Below are 23906 nucleotides of genomic sequence, written 5' to 3'. Positions count from 1 at the left end.
CAGCTCCGCTAACAGCGCAGGGGGGCAGGCAATGGGGGTGACAGTCAGTCCAGCACAAGAATTCCCTGCTGCTCCTTCATCCTCAGGTCCTTGTAGTGGTCCCCTGCCCCACCGCGGTGTCCCTCTCACTGCAGACAGCCCTCCTGCATCTGCTCCAACACGAGCCTTTCCCGTGGGGCTGCAGCTCGCCACCAACCGCCCCAGTGGGTGTCCCCGCTGTGAGCCGCAGTCCTCCCAGTGCCAGGCTGCTCCAGCGCAGACGAAGTCACGGCCTGCTTCGGGCGGGTCCCTGCTCGTCTGGCCTGGGGCCCTCCGCAGGCTGCAGGCCAACCTCTGGGCCACCGCTGATCTCCATGGGCTGCAGGCACTCAGCCCATCACCCCACCACAGGCCGCAGGGGAATCCCTGCACTGGCACACCACCCCCTCTACGTCCTCACTGACCTGGCTGTCTGCAGGGTTGTCTGTTTCCCATTTTCCTTCTCTCACAAAAGCAAACAGAACAAGGAGACACAATCAACGGATTCTTTTCCTCATAAAGAGATGTTCACAGGTCCGAAACTAGAGACCAGGGACCTTCTTGAAGCCTCTTCAAGGAGCTACATCCGTAGCCCTCTCCACACTACAAAAACTGCACTTGGACGCTCAGCCTGCGTATGGCCTGGTCCCTCCTCCTCCGGTCTGGGGCCCTCCACAGTCTGGAGGCCAACCTCCGGGCCGCCGCTGCTAACCATGGGATGCAGGGACTCCTTGGCCATCAGCAGAGCCCAAAGAGCAGGACCAGCACTCCAGTGATCGCCCACAACTGCCATTGCTGCAAGGCTGCCAAGAGCCGGGCTGTCCAGGCCGTGCCACTCTGCTCCTGGATCCTCCGCTCCTGCCTCCACTTGTGCATGTCCCATAACAGCCGAGTCATCTCCTGGCTCAGCAGGTCCATACGCTGCTGCATGCGCTGCTGGGTGGTCTCATCCAGCTCATCGCTGACCATCAGCAGCTGCTGGATGAGTAGCACAAGCAGGGTGAGGAAGTTTCTGTCAGCCATGTCCTGCAGGAGGAGGGAGAGAAGGGGTTCAGTGGGGCTGGGAGAGGGGGAGGGAGGGAGGTGGTGATGAGGAGAGAGGGGACAGGAGCCAGAGGGGGAGCTGGGGGCAGGTAGGAGAGGGGGCGAGGCAGCTGGGAGGCATGTTCTTCACAGAGGCGCTCTTGATCTGGCCTTGCCCAGTGGCGGGTCTGAAATTGGAGCCTGGGGACCTTCATGAAGCCTCTTCAGGTGATACATCCATAGCCTCCTCCCCACTACCAAAACCACGGTCAGAGTCACGGCCTGCTTCGGGCGCGGTCCCTGCTCCTCCGGCCTGGGGCCCTCCGCAGGCTGCAGGCCAACCTCTGGGCCGCCGCTGATCGCCATGGGCTGCAGGGACTCAGCCCATCACCCCACCACAGGCCGCAGGGGAATCCCTGCACCGGCACACCACCTCCTCTACTTCCTCACTGACCTGGCTGTCTGCAGGGCTGTCTGTTTCCCATTTCCCTTCTCTCACAAATGGAAACAGAACAAGGAGACGCAATCAACGGCTTCTTTTCCTCATAAAGTGATGTTCACAGGTCTGAAATTGGAGTCCTGGGACCTTCTTGAAGACTCTTCAAGGATCTACATCCGTAGCCCCCTCCCCACTACCAGAACTGCACTTGGACGCTCAGCCTGCGTATGGCCTTGTCCCTCCTCCTCCGGTCTGGGGCCCTCCACAGTCTGGAGGCCAACCTCCGGGCCACCGCTGCTATCCATGGGATGCAGGGACTCCTTTTCCTGCACCACCAGCAGAACCCAAAGAGCAGGACCAGCACTCCAGCAATCGCCCACAACAGCCATTGCTGCAAGGCTGCCAAGAGCCGGGCTGTCCAGGCCGTGCCACTCTGCTCCTGGATCCTCCGCTCCTGCCTCCACTTGTGCATGTCCCATAACAGCCGAGTCATCTCCTGGCTCAGCAGGTCCATACGCTGCTGCATGCGCTGCTGGGTGGTCTCATCCAGCTCATCGCTGACCATCAGCAGCTGCTGGATGAGTAGCACAAGCAGAGTGAGGAAGTTTCTGTCAGCCACGTCCTGCAGGAGGAGGGAGAGAAGGGGTTCAGTGGGGCTGGGAGAGGGAGAGGGAGGTGGTGATGGGGAGAGAGGGGACAGGAGCCAGAGGGGGAGCTGGGGGCAGGTAGGAGAGGGGGAGAGGCAGCTGGGAGGCATGTTCTTCACAGAGGCGCTCTTGATCTGGCCTTGCCCAGAGGCGGGTCTGAAATTGGAGCCTGGGGACCTTCTTGAAGCCTCTTCAGGTGATACATCCATAGCCTCCTCCCCACTACCAAAACCACGGTCGGAGTCACGGCCTGCTTCGGGCCCGGTCCCTGCTCCTCCGGCCTGGGGCCCTCCGCAGGCTGCAGGCCAACCTCTGGGCCGCCGCTGATCTCCATGGGCTGCAGAGGCTCAGCCGCCACCCCACCACAGGCCGCAGGGGAATCCCTGCACTGGCACACCACTGCCTTTCCTTCCTCACTGACCTGGCTGTCTGCAGGGTTGTCTGTCTCCCATCTCCCTTCCCTCACCAATGCAAACAGAACAAAGAGATGCAATCAATGGCTTCTTTCACTCGTAAAGCCTTCTTCACAGGTCCAAAATTGGAGCCAGGGGACGTTCTGGAAGCCTCTTCAAGGACCTACATCTGTAGCCCCCTCCCCACTACCAAAACCACCCCAAAACTCTGCCAGACACCAAAACACCACAGCCAGTGAGCCTGTTGAGTAGACACTCACCCTTATGGGATGTTACCACAGCTAGAAGCCAGCCCAGCTGGGATACGCACAGGATGCCCAGAGACCAGATTGTTCATCCACCAGCTCCTCGACTGTCATAAACAAAAGAGAGGATCTTGGCCTAAGTTGTGCCCGTGTCCAGTGCAACAATGGCTTTTTATTCTTGCTGCTCCTTCTTAACCCTTTTGTTGCCAGAGCTGCCCCTCTTGTTGCTGCTGGCTGCTTGATGGCTCCTTTTCCTGAGCCACCAGCAGAGCCCAAAGAGCAGGACCAGCACTCCAGCGATTGCCCACAAGTGCCATTGCTGCAAGGCTGCCAAGAGCAGGTCTGTCCAGGCCGTGCCACTCTGCTCCTGGATCCTCCGCTCCTGCCTCCACTTGTGCATGTCCCATAACAGCCGAGTCATCTCCTGGCTCAGCAGGTCCATACGCTGCTGCATGCGCTGCTGGGTGGTCTCATCCAGCTCATCGCTGACCATCAGCAGCTGCTGGATGAGTAGCACAAGCAGGGTGAGGAAGTTTCTGTCAGCCATGTCCTGCAGGAGGAGGGAGAGAAGGGGTTCAGTGGGGCTGGGAGAGGGGGAGGGAGGGAGGTGGTGATGAGGAGAGAGGGGACAGGAGCCAGAGGGGGAGCTGGGGGCAGGTAGGAGAGGGGGCGAGGCAGCTGGGAGGCATGTTCTTCACAGAGGCGCTCTTGATCTGGCCTTGCCCAGTGGCGGGTCTGAAATTGGAGCCTGGGGACCTTCATGAAGCCTCTTCAGGTGATACATCCATAGCCTCCTCCCCACTACCAAAACCACGGTCAGAGTCACGGCCTGCTTCGGGCGCGGTCCCTGCTCCTCCGGCCTGGGGCCCTCCGCAGGCTGCAGGCCAACCTCTGGGCCGCCGCTGATCGCCATGGGCTGCAGGGACTCAGCCCATCACCCCACCACAGGCCGCAGGGGAATCCCTGCACCGGCACACCACCTCCTCTACTTCCTCACTGACCTGGCTGTCTGCAGGGCTGTCTGTTTCCCATTTCCCTTCTCTCACAAATGGAAACAGAACAAGGAGACGCAATCAACGGCTTCTTTTCCTCATAAAGTGATGTTCACAGGTCTGAAATTGGAGTCCTGGGACCTTCTTGAAGACTCTTCAAGGATCTACATCCGTAGCCCCCTCCCCACTACCAGAACTGCACTTGGACGCTCAGCCTGCGTATGGCCTTGTCCCTCCTCCTCCGGTCTGGGGCCCTCCACAGTCTGGAGGCCAACCTCCGGGCCACCGCTGCTATCCATGGGATGCAGGGACTCCTTTTCCTGCACCACCAGCAGAACCCAAAGAGCAGGACCAGCACTCCAGCAATCGCCCACAACAGCCATTGCTGCAAGGCTGCCAAGAGCCGGGCTGTCCAGGCCGTGCCACTCTGCTCCTGGATCCTCCGCTCCTGCCTCCACTTGTGCATGTCCCATAACAGCCGAGTCATCTCCTGGCTCAGCAGGTCCATACGCTGCTGCATGCGCTGCTGGGTGGTCTCATCCAGCTCATCGCTGACCATCAGCAGCTGCTGGATGAGTAGCACAAGCAGAGTGAGGAAGTTTCTGTCAGCCACGTCCTGCAGGAGGAGGGAGAGAAGGGGTTCAGTGGGGCTGGGAGAGGGAGAGGGAGGTGGTGATGGGGAGAGAGGGGACAGGAGCCAGAGGGGGAGCTGGGGGCAGGTAGGAGAGGGGGAGAGGCAGCTGGGAGGCATGTTCTTCACAGAGGCGCTCTTGATCTGGCCTTGCCCAGAGGCGGGTCTGAAATTGGAGCCTGGGGACCTTCTTGAAGCCTCTTCAGGTGATACATCCATAGCCTCCTCCCCACTACCAAAACCACGGTCGGAGTCACGGCCTGCTTCGGGCCCGGTCCCTGCTCCTCCGGCCTGGGGCCCTCCGCAGGCTGCAGGCCAACCTCTGGGCCGCCGCTGATCTCCATGGGCTGCAGAGGCTCAGCCGCCACCCCACCACAGGCCGCAGGGGAATCCCTGCACTGGCACACCACTGCCTTTCCTTCCTCACTGACCTGGCTGTCTGCAGGGTTGTCTGTCTCCCATCTCCCTTCCCTCACCAATGCAAACAGAACAAAGAGATGCAATCAATGGCTTCTTTCACTCGTAAAGCCTTCTTCACAGGTCCAAAATTGGAGCCAGGGGACGTTCTGGAAGCCTCTTCAAGGACCTACATCTGTAGCCCCCTCCCCACTACCAAAACCACCCCAAAACTCTGCCAGACACCAAAACACCACAGCCAGTGAGCCTGTTGAGTAGACACTCACCCTTATGGGATGTTACCACAGCTAGAAGCCAGCCCAGCTGGGATACGCACAGGATGCCCAGAGACCAGATTGTTCATCCACCAGCTCCTCGACTGTCATAAACAAAAGAGAGGATCTTGGCCTAAGTTGTGCCCGTGTCCAGTGCAACACTGGCTTTTTATTCTTGCTGCTCCTTCTTGTCCCCTTTGTTGCCAGAGCTGCCCCTCTTGTTGCTGATGGCTGCTTGATGGCTCCTTTTCCTGAGCCACCAGCAGAGCCCAAAGAGCAGGACCAGCACTCCAGCAATCGCCCACAAGTGCCATTGCTGCAAGGCTGCCAAGAGCAGGTCTGTCCAGGCCGTGCCACTCTGCTCCTGGATCCTCCGCTCCTGCCTCCACTTGTGCATGTCCCATAACAGCCGAGTCATCTCCTGGCTCAGCAGGTCCATACGCTGCTGCATGCGCTGCTAGGTGGTCTCATCCAGCTCATCGCTGACCATCAGCAGCTGCTGGATGAGTAGCACAAGCAGGGTGAGGAAGTTTCTGTCAGCCATGTCCTGCAGGAGGAGGGAGAGAAGGGGTTCAGTGGGGCTGGGAGAGGGGGAGGGAGGGAGGTGGTGATGAGGAGAGAGGGGACAGGAGCCAGAGGGGGAGCTGGGGGCAGGTAGGAGAGGGGGCGAGGCAGCTGGGAGGCATGTTCTTCACAGAGGCGCTCTTGATCTGGCCTTGCCCAGTGGCGGGTCTGAAATTGGAGCCTGGGGACCTTCATGAAGCCTCTTCAGGTGATACATCCATAGCCTCCTCCCCACTACCAAAACCACGGTCGGAGTCACGGCCTGCTTCGGGCCCGGTCCCTGCTCCTCCGGCCTGGGGCCCTCCGCAGGCTGCAGGCCAACCTCTGGGCCGCCGCTGATCTCCATGGGCTGCAGAGGCTCAGCCGCCACCCCACCACAGGCCGCAGGGGAATCCCTACACTGGCACACCACTGCCTTTCCTTCCTCACTGACCTGGCTGTCTGCAGGGTTGTCTGTCTCCCATCTCCCTTCCCTCACCAATGCAAACAGAACAAAGAGATGCAATCAATGGCTTCTTTCACTCGTAAAGCCTTCTTCACAGGTCCAAAATTGGAGCCAGGGGACGTTCTGGAAGCCTCTTCAAGGACCTACATCTGTAGCCCCCTCCCCACTACCAAAACCACCCCAAAACTCTGCCAGACACCAAAACACCACAGCCAGTGAGCCTGTTGAGTAGACACTCACCCTTATGGGATGTTACCACAGCTAGAAGCCAGCCCAGCTGGGATACGCACAGGATGCCCAGAGACCAGATTGTTCATCCACCAGCTCCTCGACTGTCATAAACAAAAGAGAGGATCTTGGCCTAAGTTGTGCCCGTGTCCAGTGCAACACTGGCTTTTTATTCTTGCTGCTCCTTCTTGTCCCCTTTGTTGCCAGAGCTGCCCCTCTTGTTGCTGATGGCTGCTTGATGGCTCCTTTTCCTGAGCCACCAGCAGAGCCCAAAGAGCAGGACCAGCACTCCAGCAATCGCCCACAAGTGCCATTGCTGCAAGGCTGCCAAGAGCAGGTCTGTCCAGGCCGTGCCACTCTGCTCCTGGATCCTCCGCTCCTGCCTCCACTTGTGCATGTCCCATAACAGCCGAGTCATCTCCTGGCTCAGCAGGTCCATACGCTGCTGCATGCGCTGCTAGGTGGTCTCATCCAGCTCATCGCTGACCATCAGCAGCTGCTGGATGAGTAGCACAAGCAGGGTGAGGAAGTTTCTGTCAGCCATGTCCTGCAGGAGGAGGGAGAGAAGGGGTTCAGTGGGGCTGGGAGAGGGGGAGGGAGGGAGGTGGTGATGAGGAGAGAGGGGACAGGAGCCAGAGGGGGAGCTGGGGGCAGGTAGGAGAGGGGGCGAGGCAGCTGGGAGGCATGTTCTTCACAGAGGCGCTCTTGATCTGGCCTTGCCCAGTGGCGGGTCTGAAATTGGAGCCTGGGGACCTTCATGAAGCCTCTTCAGGTGATACATCCATAGCCTCCTCCCCACTACCAAAACCACGGTCGGAGTCACGGCCTGCTTCGGGCCCGGTCCCTGCTCCTCCGGCCTGGGGCCCTCCGCAGGCTGCAGGCCAACCTCTGGGCCGCCGCTGATCGCCATGGGCTGCAGGGACTCAGCCGCCACCCCACCACAGGCCGCAGGGGAATCCCTGCACTGGCACACCACTGCCTTTCCTTCCTCACTGACCTGGCTGTCTGCAGGGTTGTCTGTCTCCCATCTCCCTTCCCTCACCAATGCAAACAGAACAAAGAGATGCAATCAATGGCTTCTTTCACTCGTAAAGCCTTCTTCACAGGTCCAAAATTGGAGCCAGGGGACGTTCTGGAAGCCTCTTCAAGGACCTACATCTGTAGCCCCCTCCCCACTACCAAAACCACCCCAAAACTCTGCCAGACACCAAAACACCACAGCCAGTGAGCCTGTTGAGTAGACACTCACCCTTATGGGATGTTACCACAGCTAGAAGCCAGCCCAGCTGGGATACGCACAGGATGCCCAGAGACCAGATTGTTCATCCACCAGCTCCTCGACTGTCATAAACAAAAGAGAGGATCTTGGCCTAAGTTGTGCCCGTGTCCAGTGCAACACTGGCTTTTTATTCTTGCTGATCCTTCTTAACCCCTTTGTTGCAAGAGCTGCCCCTCTTGTTGCTGCTGGCTGCTTGATGGCTCCTTTTCCTGAGCCACCAGCAGAGCCCAAAGAGCAGGACCAGCACTCCAGCGATTGCCCACAACTGCCATTGCTGCAAGGCTGCCCAGAGCAGGTCTGTCCAGGCCGTGCCACTCTGCTCCTGGATCCTCCGCATCTGCCTCCACTGTTCCAGCTCCTGCAGCAGCCGAGTAATCTCCTGGCTCAGCAGGTCCATACGCTGCTGCATGCGCTGCTGGGTGGTCTCATCCAGCTCATCGCTGACCATCAGCAGCTGCTGGATGAGTAGCACAAGCAGAGTGAGGAAGTTTCTGTCAGCCATGTCCTGCAGGAGGAGGGAGAGAAGGGGTTCAGTGGGGCTGGGAGAGGGGGAGGGAGGGAGGTGGTGATGGGGAGAGAGGGGACAGGAGCCAGAGGGGGAGCTGGGGGCAGGTAGGAGAGGGGGCGAGGCAGCTGGGAGACATCAAGACCAGTACGTGTTCAAGAGGTGTGCTGAGCCCCAGCAGCAGCGGCACCGTGCCCTGCCCAGGGCACTCCTTGCCAGTGTCTGGGCCCTCGATGCAGGGTGAGAAGCACCCCCTGGGGCCGCGTATCTGCCTCAGCCCTTGTTCAGCCCGGCCTCCTCCCGCCTGTGCAGTCTCCGCTCTTCCAAGCGCTACTGGGGCAGCGCTGCCTGCTGGCGGCTTTATAGCTGCCCCCATTGTGACGTCACCTCTGATGTCACAGGCACCGGAGCGCATCACAGACACACCCAGCGGGCAGCCCCAGCCTTCGGCCCCACCCCGGTTCAGTGACTCACAGCTGCCGCTGGCAGCCGTAGCCCCGACACCCGCAACGTGCAGGGGCACCCGGCAGGACAGGGCTCCCAGGGTCTCCCTTTACAAAGCAGACAGAAGCCCCCCCCAACCCTTCCCAAACATGAAATTGGGTGACGTGAGGCGTGGATGCTTGGCTCCTTGAGATCCCACCCCGTGAGATGGAATCGGCTCCCTTGGCGCTGGCCTCTGTGCGTTTGGCGAGGGCGGATGGGCTCTCGGTGCCTTCATAACACCAATGGGTGAGTGGTGGTGGGATGGCGCCTGTCCGTGGCAGGATCTCTCTTCCTGCTGTGCCACCGTGAGAGGACATTGCTTCCAAATAGACGCTTCCCAAGGGTGATGAGGGCGTGTGGGTGGAGATTTCCCCAGGGGCAACTCCCACTGCCGATAGAGCACCATCTTCTCCAGGTCTAGCATGACCACTTCTGGGGTCGCAGCTCCCTGGGGAGTGCCTGCGACAGGCAGATTCTCCCCCCCGGATGCCAGGGAACACTCGGGGACACATCAGCGGTGCCTCTCACTTGGTCCCTGCTCAGCCAGAGTTGCCAGGGAGTTTCTTGGCCCATGTGAAATGGCCACCATGGTGGTGGGAGTGTGAAGGGAAAGCAGTGTGCAAATCATCCCTGTGGTCTTCAGCGGCTGCTGCGACAGCTGACGAGACCGTTGAGAGGAGGACGCTGCCGCTCCTGGCAGAGGGCTGCTGCGCAGGGTTTTCCCTTTCCTTTCCTCGTCTCGTATTCTCGCCATTTTTCCCCTGCGGTGTGAGGTCAGGTGAATGATCTTGACGAAGGGATAGAATGCACCCTTCGTAAGTTTGCAGAAGACCCCAAGTGAGGTGGGAGTGTTGATCTGCTTGAGGGTAGGGAGGCTGTAGAGCAGAGAGACTTGGACAGGCTGCATCAATGGGCCAAGGCCAACTGTATGAGCTTCAAGAAGGCAAAGTGCCGGGTCCTGCCCTTGGGCCACAACAACCCCCTGCCACTGCGCAGGCTTGGGGAAGAGTGGCTGGGAAGCTGCCCGGCAGAGAAGGACCTGGGGGTACTGATTGACAAGCGGCTGAATCTGAGTCAGCGGTGTGGCCAGGTGGCCAAAAAAGCCAACGGCACCCTGGCTTGTATTAGGAATAGGCTGGCCAGCAGGAGTAGGGAGGTGATCGCCCCCCTCTGCTCGGCATTGGTGAGGCCACCGCTGGTGTAGCGTGTTCAGTTGTGGGCACCTCAGTACAAGAAGGACGTTGAGGTGCTGGGGAGAGTGCAGAGAAGGGCAGCGAAGCTGGGGAAAGGCCTAGAGAATAAGTCTTGTGAAGAGCGGCTGAGGGAACAGGGGCTCTTTAGGGAAGAGGAGGCTGCGGGGAGACCTTCTTGCTCTCTAGAACTACCTGAGAGGACATTGTAGAGAGGGAGGTGCTAGCCTCTTCTCACGGGTAATTAATGATAGCACAAGAAGGAACGGCCTCAAGCCGCACCGGGGTAGGTTTAGGCTGGACATTAGGAAAAATATTTTCACTGAAAGGGTGCTCAGACGTTGGACTAGGCTGCCCAAGGGAGGTGGTGGAGTCACCATCCCTTCATGGGTTTAAAGGTCACTTAGGTGTGGTGCTTGGAGGTATGGTTTAGGAGGGTACTTGGTAGAGTAGGGTTGATGGTTGAACGACTTGATGATCTCCAAGGTCTTTTCCCACCTGAACGGTTCTGGGATTGTATGATACAGGAATGTACAACCGGGTAAAATTGCAACAGCCTTTGTTGGTGTGCCAGGGAATGACCTCCAAGCACCACATCTGTACTTCAATTCAATTTACTCTCATCTCCTTGCAAACTTTAATCACATTTATCAGATTTCTAACCGTTGTTCGGCAATGATATCTACCTGATGGATGATTGTCATGTCAGTTCGAATCAACCTGAAGCCAGGCAGTCTAATTTCCCACTGCCTGCTAATTCCATGTGCTGTTCAATTATCTTCCCTTTCTCTCTGGATGGGACAACTCTCTCAACAATACTGGAGGTGAGAGAGGAACATTTCACACACACACCCCCCCCCAAGCCCCACCCACCCCACTGCTGCTGGCTGCATTGCAAGAGAATTAAACATAACATTAGAAACCACAGGCAGAAGCAACAAGTGATAGAGTTGGGAGGGATTCCATGGGAAGCTTCCATGGAGGATAAAGGAGTTGGTGAGTGCTGGGAGTTGTTCAAGAACAGTCTCCTGGAAGCACAAAAACGGTTCATCCCTTTAAAAGGCAAGGGAAGTAGGTGGAGCAAGAGACCCCCTTGGCTTAACGGCGAGCTTCTGAGTCTGCTCAAAACCAACAGAGAAGCGTATCAGAGGTGGAAAAGTGGACAGATACCTGTTGAGAACTACAAGGGCACTGCCAGCGTGTGCAGATGTGCAGTTAGAAAAGCAAAAGCTCATCTAGAGTTGCAATTGGCCAGAGATGTCAAAAACGGCAAGAAAGGGTTCTTCAGGTATGTAAACAACAAGCAGAAACAGAAGGAAAATATTGGTCCACTGTTAAATGGGAGAGGTGAATTTGTCACCAACGATGCTGAAAAGACAGTTCTCAACACTCTTCACCTCCGTCTTTGCCAGTACTGCTGGGCCCCAGGCCTTGGGAACAAAAATCCGGCTGGATGCAAATGCGGACCCACGGCCCTCGTGTTCCAGGAGCTTGACCCCCACAAATCGATGGGCCCAGGCATTATCCACCCGAGGATGTTAAGGGAGCTGGCTGATATCATTGTGAGTCTGGTCTCTGTAATCTTTGAGGAGTCATGGAGATCGGGCAACGTCCGTCCCAGACGACTGGAAGAAGGCTGATGTCAGCCCCATCTACACGGAGGGCTTAAAGGAGGATCCAGAAAATTACAGGCCCATCAGTGTTACTTCAATCCCTGGGAAAGTTATGGAATGAATCCTCCTTGGGCCTATCACAAGTCAAATGGAGCACGTGATTGGGAAAAGCCAGCACAGGCTCACCAGTTAAAAATCATGCTTGACAAAGCTGATGACCTTCTGTGACAAAGTAACCTACTCGGTTAATGTGGGGCAAGTGGTGGACGTTGTCCCCCTGGATTTCTCCAAGGCTTTCGATAGGGCCCCCCACAGCTTCCTCCTAGAGAAACCAATGCATTACGGTCCAGACAAGTGGTTGCTGAGGCTTGAGAAAAGAAGGCTTAGGGGAGACCTTATCACCATGTTGCAGTCTTTAAAAGGTGACTACAAAGACAGGGAGTCATATGGAAAAGATGAGACACCAGAGGAAAATTTTTCACAATGAGAACAATCAGCCTTGGAATAATCTCCAGAGGGAAGTGGTGGATTCCCCAGTATTGGACACTTTCAAGATTCAGCTGGACAGGGCGCTGGGCCATCTTGTCTAGATCATGCCTTTGCCAAGAAAGGTTGGACCAGATGATCCTTGAGGTCCCTTCCAACCTGATATTCTGTGATTCCGTCAGCCCTGCCTGATGCTGTGGAACAAGATCTGTGTTTGACTGAGCTATTGCCCTGGTGGTTAAGCGCAAAGATTGACTGCTACATTAAAGGCGAAGCCCTGCGAGTGCAGTGCCTGCCTTCCCCAGCTGGGCAGCAATCAAGTGGGTCTTGATTCCTGGGCAAGACTTGTGGTGTTCCCCAAGCCTTGCTGCACACAGCGAGCAGGGTGCTTCAGCCAAAGATCAGCATCATTAAGAAGGGCTGATGGCCAGCCAGTTCAGCCCCATTTCTCTCCTCTGGGGGGCAAAGCAGTGGCTGGGCAAGGGGATGTGCTGAGGGCTGCTGGCACACAAGGTCACACTGTGGGGAGTGGTAGCAATACAAGGGGATGTGCCAGTGTCGTGGTTTGAGCCTACCCAGCTGGCTCCAAAAGCACCACACAGCCGCTCGCTCACCCCTGCCCCATCCCCTGAGGGATGGGGAGGAAAAAATGCAACCAAAAGGGCTGGAGGGTCAAGACAAAGGACAGGGAGGGCTCACTCACCAATTATGGTCATGGGCAAAAAACAGACTCAACTTGGGGATGACGACACACATTCACTACAAAACAACCACCACCATCAAGGAGAATGAGAGATACAACCATATATCTTCAACACAACACACCTTCCCCCGCTGCCCCTCCGGTCTTCCTGGGCTCAGCTCCGCTAACAGCGCAGGGGGGCAGGCAATGGGGGTGACAGTCAGTCCAGCACAAGAATTCCCTGCTGCTCCTTCATCCTCAGGTCCTTGTAGTGGTCCCCTGCCCCACCGCGGTGTCCCTCTCACTGCAGACAGCCCTCCTGCATCTGCTCCAACACGAGCCTTTCCCGTGGGGCTGCAGCTCGCCACCAACCGCCCCAGTGGGTGTCCCCACTGTGAGCCGCAGTCCTCCCAGTGCCAGGCTGCTCCAGCGCAGACGAAGTCACGGCCTGCTTCGGGCGGGTCCCTGCTCGTCTGGCCTGGGGCCCTCCGCAGGCTGCAGGCCAACCTCTGGGCCACCGCTGATCTCCATGGGCTGCAGGCACTCAGCCCATCACCCCACCACAGGCCGCAGGGGAATCCCTGCACTGGCACACCACCCCCTCTACGTCCTCACTGACCTGGCTGTCTGCAGGGTTGTCTGTTTCCCATTTTCCTTCTCTCACAAAAGCAAACAGAACAAGGAGACACAATCAACGGATTCTTTTCCTCATAAAGAGATGTTCACAGGTCCGAAACTAGAGACCAGGGACCTTCTTGAAGCCTCTTCAAGGAGCTACATCCGTAGCCCCCTCCACACTACAAAAACTGCACTTGGACGCTCAGCCTGCGTATGGCCTGGTCCCTCCTCCTCCGGTCTGGGGCCCTCCACAGTCTGGAGGCCAACCTCCGGGCCGCCGCTGCTAACCATGGGATGCAGGGACTCCTTGGCCATCAGCAGAGCCCAAAGAGCAGGACCAGCACTCCAGTGATCGCCCACAACTGCCATTGCTGCAAGGCTGCCAAGAGCCGGGCTGTCCAGGCCGTGCCACTCTGCTCCTGGATCCTCCGCTCCTGCCTCCACTTGTGCATGTCCCATAACAGCCGAGTCATCTCCTGGCTCAGCAGGTCCATACGCTGCTGCATGCGCTGCTGGGTGGTCTCATCCAGCTCATCGCTGACCATCAGCAGCTGCTGGATGAGTAGCACAAGCAGGGTGAGGAAGTTTCTGTCAGCCATGTCCTGCAGGAGGAGGGAGAGAAGGGGTTCAGTGGGGCTGGGAGAGGGGGAGGGAGGGAGGTGGTGATGAGGAGAGAGGGGACAGGAGCCAGAGGGGGAGCTGGGGGCAGGTAGGAGAGGGGGCGAGGCAGCTGGGAGGCATGTTCTTCACAGAGGCGCTCTTGATCTGGCCTTGCCCAGTGGCGGGTCTGAAATTGGAGCCTGGGGACCTTCATGAAGCCTCTTCAGGTGATACATCCATAGCCTCCTCCCCACTACCAAAACCACGGTCGGAGTCACGGCCTGCTTCGGGCCCGGTCCCTGCTCCTCCGGCCTGGGGCCCTCCGCAGGCTGCAGGCCAACCTCTGGGCCGCCGCTGATCGCCATGGGCTGCAGGGACTCAGCCGCCACCCCACCACAGGCCGCAGGGGAATCCCTGCACTGGCACACCACTGCCTTTCCTTCCTCACTGACCTGGCTGTCTGCAGGGTTGTCTGTCTCCCATCTCCCTTCCCTCACCAATGCAAACAGAACAAAGAGATGCAATCAATGGCTTCTTTCACTCGTAAAGCCTTCTTCACAGGTCCAAAATTGGAGCCAGGGGACGTTCTGGAAGCCTCTTCAAGGACCTACATCTGTAGCCCCCTCCCCACTACCAAAACCACCCCAAAACTCTGCCAGACACCAAAACACCACAGCCAGTGAGCCTGTTGAGTAGACACTCACCCTTATGGGATGTTACCACAGCTAGAAGCCAGCCCAGCTGGGATACGCACAGGATGCCCAGAGACCAGATTGTTCATCCACCAGCTCCTCGACTGTCATAAACAAAAGAGAGGATCTTGGCCTAAGTTGTGCCCGTGTCCAGTGCAACACTGGCTTTTTATTCTTGCTGATCCTTCTTAACCCCTTTGTTGCAAGAGCTGCCCCTCTTGTTGCTGCTGGCTGCTTGATGGCTCCTTTTCCTGAGCCACCAGCAGAGCCCAAAGAGCAGGACCAGCACTCCAGCGATTGCCCACAACTGCCATTGCTGCAAGGCTGCCCAGAGCAGGTCTGTCCAGGCCGTGCCACTCTGCTCCTGGATCCTCCGCATCTGCCTCCACTGCTCCAGCTCCTGCAGCAGCCGAGTAATCTCCTGGCTCAGCAGGTCCATACGCTGCTGCATGCGCTGCTGGGTGGTCTCATCCAGCTCATCGCTGACCATCAGCAGCTGCTGGATGAGTAGCACAAGCAGGGTGAGCAAGTTTCGTTCAGCCATGTCCTGCAGGAGGAGGGAGAGAAGGGGTTCAGTGGGGCTGGGAGAGGGGGAGGGAGGGAGGTGGTGATGGGGAGAGAGGGGACGGGAGCCAGAGGGGGAGCTGGGGGCAGGTAGGAGAGGGGGCGAGGCAGCTGGGAGACATCAAGACCAGTACGTGTTCAAGAGGTGTGCTGAGCCCCAGCAGCAGCGGCACCGTGCCCTGCCCAGGGCACTCCTTGCCAGTGTCTGGGCCCTCGATGCAGGGTGAGAAGCACCCCCTGGGGCCGCGTATCTGCCTCAGCCCTTGTTCAGCCCGGCCTCCTCCCGCCTGTGCAGTCTCCGCTCTTCCAAGCGCTACTGGGGCAGCGCTGCCTGCTGGCGGCTTTATAGCTGCCCCCATTGTGACGTCACCTCTGATGTCACAGGCACCGGAGCGCATCACAGACACACCCAGCGGGCAGCCCCAGCCTTCGGCCCCACCCCGGTTCAGTGACTCACAGCTGCCGCTGGCAGCCGTAGCCCCGACACCCGCAACGTGCAGGGGCACCCGGCAGGACAGGGCTCCCAGGGTCTCCCTTTACAAAGCAGACAGAAGCCCCCCCCAACCCTTCCCAAACATGAAATTGGGTGACGTGAGGCGTGGATGCTTGGCTCCTTGAGATCCCACCCCGTGAGATGGAATCGGCTCCCTTGGCGCTGGCCTCTGTGCGTTTGGCGAGGGCGGATGGGCTCTCGGTGCCTTCATAACACCAATGGGTGAGTGGTGGTGGGATGGCGCCTGTCCGTGGCAGGATCTCTCTTCCTGCTGTGCCACCGTGAGAGGACATTGCTTCCAAATAGACGCTTCCCAAGGGTGATGAGGGCGTGTGGGTGGAGATTTCCCCAGGGGCAACTCCCACTGCCGATAGAGCACCATCTTCTCCAGGTCTAGCATGACCACTTCTGGGGTCGCAGCTCCCTGGGGAGTGCCTGCGACAGGCAGATTCTCCCCCCCGGATGCCAGGGAACACTCGGGGACACATCAGCGGTGCCTCTCACTTGGTCCCTGCTCAGCCAGAGTTGCCAGGGAGTTTCTTGGCCCATGTGAAATGGCCACCATGGTGGTGGGAGTGTGAAGGGAAAGCAGTGTGCAAATCATCCCTGTGGTCTTCAGCGGCTGCTGCGACAGCTGACGAGACCGTTGAGAGGAGGACGCTGCCGCTCCTGGCAGAGGGCTGCTGCGCAGGGTTTTCCCTTTCCTTTCCTCGTCTCGTATTCTCGCCATTTTTCCCCTGCGGTGTGAGGTCAGGTGAATGATCTTGACGAAGGGATAGAATGCACCCTTCGTAAGTTTGCAGAAGACCCCAAGTGAGGTGGGAGTGTTGATCTGCTTGAGGGTAGGGAGGCTGTAGAGCAGAGAGACTTGGACAGGCTGCATCAATGGGCCAAGGCCAACTGTATGAGCTTCAAGAAGGCAAAGTGCCGGGTCCTGCCCTTGGGCCACAACAACCCCCTGCCACTGCGCAGGCTTGGGGAAGAGTGGCTGGGAAGCTGCCCGGCAGAGAAGGACCTGGGGGTACTGATTGACAAGCGGCTGAATCTGAGTCAGCGGTGTGGCCAGGTGGCCAAAAAAGCCAACGGCACCCTGGCTTGTATTAGGAATAGGCTGGCCAGCAGGAGTAGGGAGGTGATCGCCCCCCTCTGCTCGGCATTGGTGAGGCCACCGCTGGTGTAGCGTGTTCAGTTGTGGGCACCTCAGTACAAGAAGGACGTTGAGGTGCTGGGGAGAGTGCAGAGAAGGGCAGCGAAGCTGGGGAAAGGCCTAGAGAATAAGTCTTGTGAAGAGCGGCTGAGGGAACAGGGGCTCTTTAGGGAAGAGGAGGCTGCGGGGAGACCTTCTTGCTCTCTAGAACTACCTGAGAGGACATTGTAGAGAGGGAGGTGCTAGCCTCTTCTCACGGGTAATTAATGATAGCACAAGAAGGAACGGCCTCAAGCCGCACCGGGGTAGGTTTAGGCTGGACATTAGGAAAAATATTTTCACTGAAAGGGTGCTCAGACGTTGGACTAGGCTGCCCAAGGGAGGTGGTGGAGTCACCATCCCTTCATGGGTTTAAAGGTCACTTAGGTGTGGTGCTTGGAGGTATGGTTTAGGAGGGTACTTGGTAGAGTAGGGTTGATGGTTGAACGACTTGATGATCTCCAAGGTCTTTTCCCACCTGAACGGTTCTGGGATTGTATGATACAGGAATGTACAACCGGGTAAAATTGCAACAGCCTTTGTTGGTGTGCCAGGGAATGACCTCCAAGCACCACATCTGTACTTCAATTCAATTTACTCTCATCTCCTTGCAAACTTTAATCACATTTATCAGATTTCTAACCGTTGTTCGGCAATGATATCTACCTGATGGATGATTGTCATGTCAGTTCGAATCAACCTGAAGCCAGGCAGTCTAATTTCCCACTGCCTGCTAATTCCATGTGCTGTTCAATTATCTTCCCTTTCTCTCTGGATGGGACAACTCTCTCAACAATACTGGAGGTGAGAGAGGAACATTTCACACACACACCCCCCCCCAAGCCCCACCCACCCCACTGCTGCTGGCTGCATTGCAAGAGAATTAAACATAACATTAGAAACCACAGGCAGAAGCAACAAGTGATAGAGTTGGGAGGGATTCCATGGGAAGCTTCCATGGAGGATAAAGGAGTTGGTGAGTGCTGGGAGTTGTTCAAGAACAGTCTCCTGGAAGCACAAAAACGGTTCATCCCTTTAAAAGGCAAGGGAAGTAGGTGGAGCAAGAGACCCCCTTGGCTTAACGGCGAGCTTCTGAGTCTGCTCAAAACCAACAGAGAAGCGTATCAGAGGTGGAAAAGTGGACAGATACCTGTTGAGAACTACAAGGGCACTGCCAGCGTGTGCAGATGTGCAGTTAGAAAAGCAAAAGCTCATCTAGAGTTGCAATTGGCCAGAGATGTCAAAAACGGCAAGAAAGGGTTCTTCAGGTATGTAAACAACAAGCAGAAACAGAAGGAAAATATTGGTCCACTGTTAAATGGGAGAGGTGAATTTGTCACCAACGATGCTGAAAAGACAGTTCTCAACACTCTTCACCTCCGTCTTTGCCAGTACTGCTGGGCCCCAGGCCCTGGGAACAAAAATCCAGCTGTATGCCAATACGGACTCACGGCCCTGCTATTCCAGGAGCTTGACCCCCACAAATCAATGGGCCCAGGCATTATCCACCTGAGGATGTTAAGGGAGCTGGCTGATATCATTGTGAGTCTGGTCTCTGTAATCTTTGAGGAGTCATGGAGATCGGGCGACGTCCGTCCCAGACGACTGGAAGAAGGCTGATGTCAGCCCCATCTACACGGAGGGCTTAAAGGAGGATCCAGAAAATTACAGGCCCATCAGTGTTACTTCAATCCCTGGGAAAGTTATGGAATGAATCCTCCTTGGGCCTATCACAAGTCAAATGGAGCACGTGATTGGGAAAAGCCAGCACAGGCTCACCAGTTAAAAATCATGCTTGACAAAGCTGATGACCTTCTGTGACAAAGTAACCTACTCGGTTAATGTGGGGCAAGTGGTGGACGTTGTCCCCCTGGATTTCTCCAAGGCTTTCGATAGGGCCCCCCACAGCTTCCTCCTAGAGAAACCAATGCATTACGGTCCAGACAAGTGGTTGCTGAGGCTTGAGAAAAGAAGGCTTAGGGGAGACCTTATCACCATGTTGCAGTCTTTAAAAGGTGACTACAAAGACAGGGAGTCATATGGAAAAGATGAGACACCAGAGGAAAATTTTTCACAATGAGAACAATCAGCCTTGGAATAATCTCCAGAGGGAAGTGGTGGATTCCCCAGTATTGGACACTTTCAAGATTCAGCTGGACAGGGCGCTGGGCCATCTTGTCTAGATCATGCCTTTGCCAAGAAAGGTTGGACCAGATGATCCTTGAGGTCCCTTCCAACCTGATATTCTGTGATTCCGTCAGCCCTGCCTGATGCTGTGGAACAAGATCTGTGTTTGACTGAGCTATTGCCCTGGTGGTTAAGCGCAAAGATTGACTGCTACATTAAAGGCGAAGCCCTGCGAGTGCAGTGCCTGCCTTCCCCAGCTGGGCAGCAATCAAGTGGGTCTTGATTCCTGGGCAAGACTTGTGGTGTTCCCCAAGCCTTGCTGCACACAGCGAGCAGGGTGCTTCAGCCAAAGATCAGCATCATTAAGAAGGGCTGATGGCCAGCCGGTTCAGCCCCATTTCTCTCCTCTGGGGGGCAAAGCAGTGGCCGGGCAAGGGGATGTGCTGAGGGCTGCTGGCACACAAGGTCACACTGTGGGGAGTGGTAGCAATACAAGGGGATGTGCCAGTGTCGTGGTTTGAGCCTACCCAGCTGGCTCCAAAAGCACCACACAGCCGCTCGCTCACCCCTGCCCCATCCCCTGAGGGATGGGGAGGAAAAAATGCAACCAAAAGGGCTGGAGGGTCAAGACAAAGGACAGGGAGGGCTCACTCACCAATTATGGTCATGGGCAAAAAACAGACTCAACTTGGGGATGACGACACACATTCACTACAAAACAACCACCACCATCAAGGAGAATGAGAGATACAACCATATATCTTCAACACAACACACCTTCCCCCGCTGCCCCTCCGGTCTTCCTGGGCTCAGCTCCGCTAACAGCGCAGGGGGGCAGGCAATGGGGGTGACAGTCAGTCCAGCACAAGAATTCCCTGCTGCTCCTTCATCCTCAGGTCCTTGTAGTGGTCCCCTGCCCCACCGCGGTGTCCCTCTCACTGCAGACAGCCCTCCTGCATCTGCTCCAACACGAGCCTTTCCCGTGGGGCTGCAGCTCGCCACCAACCGCCCCAGTGGGTGTCCCCACTGTGAGCCGCAGTCCTCCCAGTGCCAGGCTGCTCCAGCGCAGACGAAGTCACGGCCTGCTTCGGGCGGGTCCCTGCTCGTCTGGCCTGGGGCCCTCCGCAGGCTGCAGGCCAACCTCTGGGCCACCGCTGATCTCCATGGGCTGCAGGCACTCAGCCCATCACCCCACCACAGGCCGCAGGGGAATCCCTGCACTGGCACACCACCCCCTCTACGTCCTCACTGACCTGGCTGTCTGCAGGGTTGTCTGTTTCCCATTTTCCTTCTCTCACAAAAGCAAACAGAACAAGGAGACACAATCAACGGATTCTTTTCCTCATAAAGAGATGTTCACAGGTCCGAAACTAGAGACCAGGGACCTTCTTGAAGCCTCTTCAAGGAGCTACATCCGTAGCCCCCTCCACACTACAAAAACTGCACTTGGACGCTCAGCCTGCGTATGGCCTGGTCCCTCCTCCTCCGGTCTGGGGCCCTCCACAGTCTGGAGGCCAACCTCCGGGCCGCCGCTGCTAACCATGGGATGCAGGGACTCCTTGGCCATCAGCAGAGCCCAAAGAGCAGGACCAGCACTCCAGTGATCGCCCACAACTGCCATTGCTGCAAGGCTGCCAAGAGCCGGGCTGTCCAGGCCGTGCCACTCTGCTCCTGGATCCTCCGCTCCTGCCTCCACTTGTGCATGTCCCATAACAGCCGAGTCATCTCCTGGCTCAGCAGGTCCATACGCTGCTGCATGCGCTGCTGGGTGGTCTCATCCAGCTCATCGCTGACCATCAGCAGCTGCTGGATGAGTAGCACAAGCAGGGTGAGGAAGTTTCTGTCAGCCATGTCCTGCAGGAGGAGGGAGAGAAGGGGTTCAGTGGGGCTGGGAGAGGGGGAGGGAGGGAGGTGGTGATGAGGAGAGAGGGGACAGGAGCCAGAGGGGGAGCTGGGGGCAGGTAGGAGAGGGGGCGAGGCAGCTGGGAGGCATGTTCTTCACAGAGGCGCTCTTGATCTGGCCTTGCCCAGTGGCGGGTCTGAAATTGGAGCCTGGGGACCTTCATGAAGCCTCTTCAGGTGATACATCCATAGCCTCCTCCCCACTACCAAAACCACGGTCGGAGTCACGGCCTGCTTCGGGCCCGGTCCCTGCTCCTCCGGCCTGGGGCCCTCCGCAGGCTGCAGGCCAACCTCTGGGCCGCCGCTGATCGCCATGGGCTGCAGGGACTCAGCCGCCACCCCACCACAGGCCGCAGGGGAATCCCTGCACTGGCACACCACTGCCTTTCCTTCCTCACTGACCTGGCTGTCTGCAGGGTTGTCTGTCTCCCATCTCCCTTCCCTCACCAATGCAAACAGAACAAAGAGATGCAATCAATGGCTTCTTTCACTCGTAAAGCCTTCTTCACAGGTCCAAAATTGGAGCCAGGGGACGTTCTGGAAGCCTCTTCAAGGACCTACATCTGTAGCCCCCTCCCCACTACCAAAACCACCCCAAAACTCTGCCAGACACCAAAACACCACAGCCAGTGAGCCTGTTGAGTAGACACTCACCCTTATGGGATGTTACCACAGCTAGAAGCCAGCCCAGCTGGGATACGCACAGGATGCCCAGAGACCAGATTGTTCATCCACCAGCTCCTCGACTGTCATAAACAAAAGAGAGGATCTTGGCCTAAGTTGTGCCCGTGTCCAGTGCAACACTGGCTTTTTATTCTTGCTGATCCTTCTTAACCCCTTTGTTGCAAGAGCTGCCCCTCTTGTTGCTGCTGGCTGCTTGATGGCTCCTTTTCCTGAGCCACCAGCAGAGCCCAAAGAGCAGGACCAGCACTCCAGCGATTGCCCACAACTGCCATTGCTGCAAGGCTGCCCAGAGCAGGTCTGTCCAGGCCGTGCCACTCTGCTCCTGGATCCTCCGCATCTGCCTCCACTGCTCCAGCTCCTGCAGCAGCCGAGTAATCTCCTGGCTCAGCAGGTCCATACGCTGCTGCATGCGCTGCTGGGTGGTCTCATCCAGCTCATCGCTGACCATCAGCAGCTGCTGGATGAGTAGCACAAGCAGGGTGAGCAAGTTTCGTTCAGCCATGTCCTGCAGGAGGAGGGAGAGAAGGGGTTCAGTGGGGCTGGGAGAGGGGGAGGGAGGGAGGTGGTGATGGGGAGAGAGGGGACAGGAGCCAGAGGGGGAGCTGGGGGCAGGTAGGAGAGGGGGCGAGGCAGTTGGGAGACATCAAGACCAGTACGTGTTCAAGAGGTGTGCTGAGCCCCAGCAGCAGCGGCACCGTGCCCTGCCCAGGGCACTCCTTGCCAGTGTCTGGGCCCTCGATGCAGGGTGAGAAGCACCCCCTGGGGCCGCGTATCTGCCTCAGCCCTTGTTCAGCCCGGCCTCCTCCCGCCTGTGCAGTCTCCGCTCTTCCAAGCGCTACTGGGGCAGCGCTGCCTGCTGGCGGCTTTATAGCTGCCCCCATTGTGACGTCACCTCTGATGTCACAGGCACCGGAGCGCATCACAGACACACCCAGCGGGCAGCCCCAGCCTTCGGCCCCACCCCGGTTCAGTGACTCACAGCTGCCGCTGGCAGCCGTAGCCCCGACACCCGCAACGTGCAGGGGCACCCGGCAGGACAGGGCTCCCAGGGTCTCCCTTTACAAAGCAGACAGAAGCCCCCCCCAACCCTTCCCAAACATGAAATTGGGTGACGTGAGGCGTGGATGCTTGGCTCCTTGAGATCCCACCCCGTGAGATGGAATCGGCTCCCTTGGCGCTGGCCTCTGTGCGTTTGGCGAGGGCGGATGGGCTCTCGGTGCCTTCATAACACCAATGGGTGAGTGGTGGTGGGATGGCGCCTGTCCGTGGCAGGATCTCTCTTCCTGCTGTGCCACCGTGAGAGGACATTGCTTCCAAATAGACGCTTCCCAAGGGTGATGAGGGCGTGTGGGTGGAGATTTCCCCAGGGGCAACTCCCACTGCCGATAGAGCACCATCTTCTCCAGGTCTAGCATGACCACTTCTGGGGTCGCAGCTCCCTGGGGAGTGCCTGCGACAGGCAGATTCTCCCCCCCGGATGCCAGGGAACACTCGGGGACACATCAGCGGTGCCTCTCACTTGGTCCCTGCTCAGCCAGAGTTGCCAGGGAGTTTCTTGGCCCATGTGAAATGGCCACCATGGTGGTGGGAGTGTGAAGGGAAAGCAGTGTGCAAATCATCCCTGTGGTCTTCAGCGGCTGCTGCGACAGCTGACGAGACCGTTGAGAGGAGGACGCTGCCGCTCCTGGCAGAGGGCTGCTGCGCAGGGTTTTCCCTTTCCTTTCCTCGTCTCGTATTCTCGCCATTTTTCCCCTGCGGTGTGAGGTCAGGTGAATGATCTTGACGAAGGGATAGAATGCACCCTTCGTAAGTTTGCAGAAGACCCCAAGTGAGGTGGGAGTGTTGATCTGCTTGAGGGTAGGGAGGCTGTAGAGCAGAGAGACTTGGACAGGCTGCATCAATGGGCCGAGGCCAACTGTATGAGCTTCAAGAAGGCAAAGTGCCGGGTCCTGCCCTTGGGCCACAACAACCCCCTGCCACTGCGCAGGCTTGGGGAAGAGTGGCTGGGAAGCTGCCCGGCAGAGAAGGACCTGGGGGTACTGATTGACAAGCGGCTGAATCTGAGTCAGCGGTGTGGCCAGGTGGCCAAAAAAGCCAACGGCACCCTGGCTTGTATTAGGAATAGGCTGGCCAGCAGGAGTAGGGAGGTGATCGCCCCCCTCTGCTCGGCATTGGTGAGGCCACCGCTGGTGTAGCGTGTTCAGTTGTGGGCACCTCAGTACAAGAAGGACGTTGAGGTGCTGGGGAGAGTGCAGAGAAGGGCAGCGAAGCTGGGGAAAGGCCTAGAGAATAAGTCTTGTGAAGAGCGGCTGAGGGAACAGGGGCTCTTTAGGGAAGAGGAGGCTGCGGGGAGACCTTCTTGCTCTCTAGAACTACCTGAGAGGACATTGTAGAGAGGGAGGTGCTAGCCTCTTCTCACGGGTAATTAATGATAGCACAAGAAGGAACGGCCTCAAGCCGCACCGGGGTAGGTTTAGGCTGGA

The sequence above is a fragment of the Leptosomus discolor genome, chromosome 3, assembly GCF_034619465.1.
Source record: "Leptosomus discolor isolate bLepDis1 chromosome 3, bLepDis1.hap2, whole genome shotgun sequence".
In the NCBI taxonomy this organism is placed as follows: Eukaryota; Metazoa; Chordata; class Aves; order Leptosomiformes; family Leptosomidae; genus Leptosomus; species Leptosomus discolor.
Note: the sequence above shows the minus strand (reverse complement) of the source record.